Raw genomic sequence first — 8,401 nt, 5'->3', positions numbered from 1 at the left:
ATATATATATATATATATATATATACATATATATATATGTATGTAATATGTGTGTGTGTGTATATATACATGTATATAATTATATATCTATGTATGTATGTATGTAGCTATCTATCTACCTCTTTATCTGTCAGTCTAACTGCCTGTCTGTCTGTATCTCTGTCTGTATGTATGTCTGTCTGTGTATCTATCTATCTATCTATCTATCTATCTATCTATCTATCTATCTATCTATCTTTCTATCCATCTATCTCTCTCTGTCTATCTCTATCTATCTATGTGTATATATGCGTGTGCGTGTGTATATCTTTTAGCTCTTACTTGTTTCATTCCTGAGACTCATGCCATGATAGAGCACCGCCTTGAACCATTTCCCCCCCCCCCCAATATATCGACCCAATAGCTGTATATTTAAAGTGTCCATAATAAAAGAAACACCGGGATCCTTTCATTTCTGTAAAAAGTCCCAGCATGGCCGCAGTCCAATAAATGAAACGAGTGAAAGATAAGTGATATGACGATACAACGTCTTTCTTTACGTCACGTGATTTTCTTGCTCATGTCTAATTCTTACAAGATCTAATCAGTTTCTATTTCATTCTGTGTATATTCACAACCAAATCGCATTTACTGTTTTACTACAACAGTCTTCAATAATTGCTAGAAAGTGCAGATATTGTGCATAATTCAGTTTGCAAATCGAATTAAGGTCGTTGAATTCGAATCTGTGTCGTTGTTTGATATAAACTGCTTGTTTGAGGAAACATAATTTCATTACTTAGTCTCTTATTAATGTTTTGCTCGCTATGGCAACACTCGTAAGACGTGTAAGGTAGTTTATTACATTTAATTTTTGTAACAATAGCCAATTAGGTTGCTTACCCTATTTTTCTTACATTCGTTACCGTTATATCTATCTATCTATCTATCTATCTATCTATCTATCTATCTCTGTCTCTGTCTGTCTGTCTCTCTCTCTCTCTCTCTCTCTCTCTCTTTCTCTCTCTCTGTATATATATATATATATATATATATATATATATATATATATATATATATATATATATATATATATATATATATACAGATAGACATATACATGCATAAGTATATATATATAGATAGATAGGTGCACAATCCTAAGACATGGACCTTATTGCTGAAACTGACGTCACTACTGATGTTTAACATGAATCGCCTTCCTTAATACTTTTCATACCCTTCGTCTTCAAAAGTATTCATTGTTGCAGTTTGATCTTCCGGACTGTCTCCTTTATACGTAACATTTTTTTTCTATACTCTACGTTCTACTTTACACATTGATATCGACAAAACTGAAATACATGATAATCTTGATTACGTCCCCTCCATTTTCTTAGTTTCAGTTCTATTTTTGTTTGGAAAGCCACAGCTATCTATAATAATCATCTAAATAAAGCAAGCATATACTTCAACATGTCAGTAACAGATATATCGTATACATTTATAACGGATTTATGATTATCCCATCTGAATCGTAGTTAATAGTCTTCAAGTTTCCCCACTAATCTCTTCAATACATTCAACAACCAATATATTACACTCAATCTAGAGTTTATTACTGAGGCGTCTGGTGTATATTTAGAACTGTTTCCTTCATCTGGTTATTCTCTCGTACGCTTTCGTAACATTTGTATTTCCTAATTTTCTCAGTGTCTGTGTGCCGTATCTTATTCGTGCCATATACACGTAATATCTTCTTGGCTCAGTTATTTTGCAATTCACTGGTTTTAGTGTTTCAATCTTAATTTAATGTTCTTGATTTTATTTAAGCAAATAAAATCGGAGACCAGGATATGGGAAACGCTTCGTTTTACTTTCGTATTTTCTATTGCATTGTATGGCTTGAACTTGAAGTAACATTTATTCTGAATCCTTACGTTGGTTATCTATAATAATAAATGGCAAGTTTGTGTGTTTGTGGATTTGTTACTTTAACTCATTCGAGATTAGCCAATAGACCTTGATGAAACTTGACACGTGTGTGGGGCTTATGCCCATGCGGTCACTGACACATTTGGAATTTAAAAAATAATCGATTTTTAATCAGCATCGAGTTTTCAAAAATCGTAAAATTTCGTCATGTTTCGCACTAGTGACAGATTTATGTTTATAAAAGAAAAAGACAGATATATAATAACAGACAATGACTTTATCAAAACATGCTCTGAGAATAAAAATAAACCTTCTTTTCTATAAGGTTATTCAATAAAACCACCTTCAGCTTCAACTGCTTCTTTATGAGATCTAAATCATCTCCATGCTCGAATCATTTTGTCCCGGTTCATTTTGGTCATTACTCTGACTATGGCAGCTGTCAAAGAATTCTTGGTGTTACGGGCTTGTTCACATTAGTCTGAGCCGAGTAAATCTTCCTCAACTTCTGATATAACCAACTTGACCGAAGTCAATTTAATGAAGAAACTTCCAAAAAGTCATAAAGCATTGACCTGTTTCAAATCATCCCGATCATAAACAAGGGTTGATAGGTAGGATATCATTTATAATATTCATGAAATGCGTCTCTTTTTCCTTAGATTAAATATTTACTCATCGAGGGGCAACGTTCCAAACTAAGACACGGTCGATTTCCAAACAACATCGGACGTGGTCAGATCAGTCAAATATACAAACAGTGAAACATTAATGATAATTGCATCAGTTACCTGTATTCTGATAAGACACATTTCAAACTAACAAGCGATGTAAACGGAAATAACACTTAGTATACATCAAGCTAATCTCGGATTCTAAACTATTATTGTTTGAAACTAAATTTTAACAGTGTTACATCTTCCAAGATTCTGTGTTTGACTTTATTCATTAGCGTTAATCGTAACAAGCTTGTTAATAAGGATCGCATCTAACATGTTTAGCACCTAATGAAACCTTCAGGTTTTAGATGGCTCTGTACCGAGATAACAGCTCACGCTTCCATACATTGCAGCAAAGTCGTTAATTATTTAATTATTTGAGTTTGGTATGTTTCTCCGTGTTCTTAGTTTATGGTACATTTGATGACAATGTTCTTATACTTGTCATCACTGCGCGATAATTAAAATAAACGCCCATAATATATACACTGAGATTATATACCTCTACTGTGTGTATGCGTGCGTGTGCGAGTGTGTGTGGGTGTGTGTGTGTGTGTATGCATAGATACATATATACACGCACTGAAACACATGTAACCGAATGGGTAGATTCGTTAGGGCGTCGGAGAATATGCCAAAATGTCTCGTAATATTCCCTCCAGAATTATGACGGAGGTCTAGCAGAATCGATCCTGCACCGGACAAAATGCTTAGCGATACTTTGTCCATCTTTAGATTCCGAGTTCAAATTCCGCAAAAGGTTAAGTTTGCATTTCATCCCTTTCGGGGTCGATAAACTAAGTACCAGTTGAGAACTGTGATCAATGTAATCTACTTACCCATCCCCCCGACCGACAAAACTGCGAAAATTGCAAATCAATATTCTTTTCAAATTTAAGGCGGCGAAGCACGCCGGTCAAAATGTTTAGTGGTATTTCGTTCGTCATTACGTTCTGAGTTTCAATTCCACCGAGGTTGACTTCGCCTTTCATTCATTTCAGAGTTGATAAACTAAATACCAGTTCAACAATAGGGTCGATGTAATCGACGTCCCCACTCTCCCGAAATTGCTGGACCTATGCCAAAATTTGAAATCGATATATCTTTCAGAGGTTAACGCTCTGTATTCAAATCCGTACAAAGTCAAATTTGCATTTTCGTCCTTCGGAAATCGATAAAATATAATTCCAGTCGAGTATTGCGCATTATGGTACCATCTAACCTTTTCCATCCTTCAAAGTTGCTAGTTTTGTCCTGAAGTGAGGAATGATTATTATTCTTGTTGTTATTGCTGTTATTTCTGAAGGCGGCGAGCTGGCAGAATCGTTAGCACGCCGAGCGGAATGCTTAGTGTTATTTCGGCCGTCGCTACGTTCTGTGTTCAAATTCCACCGAGGTCGACTTTGCCTTTCATCCTTTGGGGGTCGATAAATTAAGTACCAGTGAAACACTGGGGGCCTATGTTATCGACTTAGCCCCTTCCCCCCCCAAAATTTTGTGCTTGTAGTAGAAAGGGTTACTGTTACTGCTGCTGTTGTCATCGTTATATATATAATTGACTGCTTCTTACGTATTACAATCTTATACAAGGGTTTACTACTACAATGTGGCAAGTATGTCTTTGAAATTTAGGTTCAGAAGTCTTATATATCGTATCTTATTATAACGTCTGATTGTAATAATATAGAAATTATAGAGCACCTATCCATCCGCTTTCTCTTCCCGCTATACCGGGGAAGTTTGTAGGAGTCTTAGAAACCTCAAGTAGCTTCTCCCTCGGGTCCTATTAGGCAACGTAACCGTCATTACTCTTTCCAACTGCATTCCCAGCTTGACCAATTAAAACTATGGATATCATCCAAACATCTCGTTGTTGGTCTACCACTAGGTTTCCTGCTAGTTGTCTCGGCTTGAAAAATATGTCTCGTCATTCTTTCCAGTGACATAGCAAGGAAATGCCCACAATCGGAGTCGTGGCATCTCAATGCGTTAGCGTAACGGCTCGAAACTGAGGGTCTCCCTGATCTCTTTTCTATGCACCCTATCCAGTAGCGTCACTCCAGGGATACTTCGGAGGAATCCCGGTTCGGCCGTTTGTATTAGCAATATTATCCAATATCTGAACAATAGATGAGGTTTGGCACAAAAACCAAATTGAAGATAGCTAGTTTCGCTAAAACATCTAGATAGCAGATTGTTCTAAATTTGAATCCTGCTGTACCAATAACCATTTCGCTACCATATTAAACGAAATTCCTCCAAGTTCTATCACTATTTTTATTACATTTACTTTCTTTAGTGACGACCAAATATTCGCAATCTGTCGCAACAGTTCCTGATATTTCTCTTTCTCTCTAGACCGTCTTTGTTCTTTAATTTTAATCATATTGTCTCAATATATTGCAATATCGATTACATCCCGAGCGGAACATTCGAGCATTCTTGTGACTGTTTGCCCTACTGAACATCGCTGCTAAATATCTCTAAAATTTACCGTTGACACATTAAAGACGAATATCTTTTACTCTCCATCGTTTTACTTGCTTCAGTCATTGGACCGAAGCTGTACATGGGGCATTGCCTTGGATTGTTTAGTCGTACAAATCGCCCCCGATACTTATTTTCAAATCTGGTACGTATATAGTAAATTTATATAGTAAAGCCAGTCGCCACATCAAAGTGGCTGTTGAGTGTTAGTATTGGCTTAACACCAGGCAGATTCTCTTCCAGCTGGTTATCGTTGCGACTCTGCACCATTTATATATAATATATTGTTAGGAGAGGGGGTGGGCGAACCCCACCACCTTCTAGCGGGTATCAGGATCGCAAGACTGACGCAGTTTCGAGCTATTTGGCACGTCCTCAGTCGCGAGTACCAGTACGCCAGAGCGATAAACAGATCCGCTAACGTTAATAATATATTGTAAACAACGTGACCATCGGTCACTGATTTGCAACAGGCAAAATAGCGAATTGTAGAATCTCATGGAGGGAACAGCATAGTAACTGTACTAAACAGTAAAGCCATTCGCCACATCAAAGTGGATGTTTCAAGTTACTACTAGTTTAACCCCAGGCAGATAACCAGCTGGTTATCGGTGCGACTCTGCACGGTTTATAATATATATATATATATATATATATATATATATATATATATGTACAGGGTAATTCAAAAGTCGCCATACATAGTTACAATTTATCTCTTTTATAAGATACAGTTTATAAAAAGGTTTTTTTTTAATTTATTTAACAGTCTCTATATGGTTATCATTGTTTTGAATACACATTGCAATACGTTTACCCAATTCATTGTGAACTCCTAATAACACATCTGGTAATACGTGCGCAAAGGATTTGGTGATGCATTCCTTCAAATGATTTATGTCTTTTATCTTTCCACGATACACCATGCCTTTCAAAAGCCCCCAAACATAGAAATCTAGAGGGGTCAGAGCAAGGAAACGAGGGGATTTTATAAACTGTCTCTTATAAAAAATATTTTTTTCTTATGTATGCAGACTTTTGAATCACCCTGTATATATATTCCCGGTAGGCTTTTACACAATTTCTCTCTATTAAATTGACTCACAATTCATTGGTCGCACAGGGCTAAATTACAAAACATTTACTCAAGATGTTGCGCAGTAAACTGAGTCTGAAATCACGTGGTTGCAAAGCAAAATCCTCGATCAACTCCGACAACTGACACCGATATCAGAGATAAAAACAACAATAACAACGAAAACAACATTAAAAACAATAACACCAACAGGAACAACAACTGCAACAGAAGCAGCAGCAGCAGCAGCTATTTCCTGTCTTTATATTGTGATTGCTACACAACCCCCCATACCGCCGCAAAACAAACTATATCCTACTAATTAACACTTTTTTTTTTTACTTCTAATGGGTGGGAATGTATTTTGATCAGAAATTTCCGAACTAAATTTTCTTTTTACATTTTATTATGCGCTGAAGTTGTAATGTATACTACTTGCTGTATATTTCCCTCTAGACACTTCTGTTTGACATTATCGTACACTTTCTTATATGTCTCCTTGCATAATTTACTACATTCCCATTATCAAATATTCAAAACACTTCCGACATTCTCACACGTTACACCTAACTCATTCCTTCATATATGTATACATGTATGTGTGTATGTATGTATGTATGTATATATATATTCACATGTATATATATATATATATATATATATATATATATATATATATATATATATATATATATATATATCCACATACACATATTTAGATATATATATAAATTAAGTACCAGTTACGTATTGAGGTCGATCTTATCGACTGGCTGTCTCCTTAAAAATTTCAGCCGTGTTGAGTATGATGGACAGTGTGTCTGCTGTTCACAGCCAGCAGACTAAAGTGACACTTGTTTACCGATTACGTTTCAAAAACTATGCGAAGGTTTCTCACAGTTCCAAGTAGTGATGATTTTGTTCTTGGATGTTCTATCTTTACACTCGTTCCAATCTTTTTTGAGCCATGTTAGTAGTTGAATACCGATACTTCCAAGCGCGCCAATCACTATTAGTATCCTGACCACTTTCTTCACTGCCCACAACCAGCGTATTTCCCATTTCATCAATTCATCATAGTTGTTGACTTTTTTCTTCTTCTTTCTCTTCAATCCTGTTGCCACCAGGTCATGCTATGCCAATTATCAGGCATGGTTTTTATTTTTATTTTCTGTTCACTACTACAACGTGAGGTATTGGAAGTTTAATCTGGAGGTCACACTGAACCTCGTAGCATCACACAATTATTTTGCTGTTGTCCAGTGTTATTATTATTATCATCATCATTATTATTATTATTATTATTATTATTATTATTATTATTATTATTATTATTATTATTATTATTATTATTATCCGGGGTGGCGCGGTGGCAGAACTATTCGCACTCAGGGCGAAATGCTTTGCGGCATTTCGTCTATTTTTTCCATTGTGAGTTCTAATCCAGACAAGGTCAATTTTGCCTGTCATCCTTTCGGGGTCGATAAGAAAACTACAAGTCCATTTCTGCGGTCCCTATAATCGACGCTTCCTACGCTCAAAGCCTGCCGGTCCCGTGGCAAAAGTTGCAGTTTAATTCATTATATTTTCTCAGACGCACAAACGATATCAATGAGGCATTAAGCAGATACAAACACGCACACATGCACACAGAAGCACAAATGAACTAGCGTACACACGCACACTCAAGTGTTCGAGCACACACACACACACGCGCGCGCGCGCGCGAACACACATACATACGTACGTACATACATACATTCATGCATAAATACATACGTATTACATACATACACATATGCATTCAATGATTGATTAGTTGCTAAACATCACATTGATACTGGACAATGAGTTCAGGAATAAGCGGGAGAGCGTGACACCCACGTGAAAACACACACACCCACACTACACGCTCACATGCACATGCAAACATACTGCAAGATATAGTGGGAGTGACGAGAGGGAAATTAAGAGATATAAAGGCTGGTGCTATAAAGATAAACAACCAAAACAATGGTTTGAAGAATTGACAAAGATCTAGGAAGATAGATAGATAGATAGATAAATAGATAGATAGGTAGATAGATAGAGAGAGAGAGAGATAGACAGATAGATACATTGAGACATACACAAATAAATATAGTCAGAAAGGCTGACCAACAGATAGAGAGATAGACATATATATATATATATATATATATATATA

Source organism: Octopus bimaculoides, chromosome 19 (genome assembly GCF_001194135.2).
Source record: "Octopus bimaculoides isolate UCB-OBI-ISO-001 chromosome 19, ASM119413v2, whole genome shotgun sequence".
In the NCBI taxonomy this organism is placed as follows: Eukaryota; Metazoa; Mollusca; class Cephalopoda; order Octopoda; family Octopodidae; genus Octopus; species Octopus bimaculoides.
The sequence above is the reverse complement of the archived record's forward strand: the minus strand, read 5'-3'. Positions refer to the sequence as shown.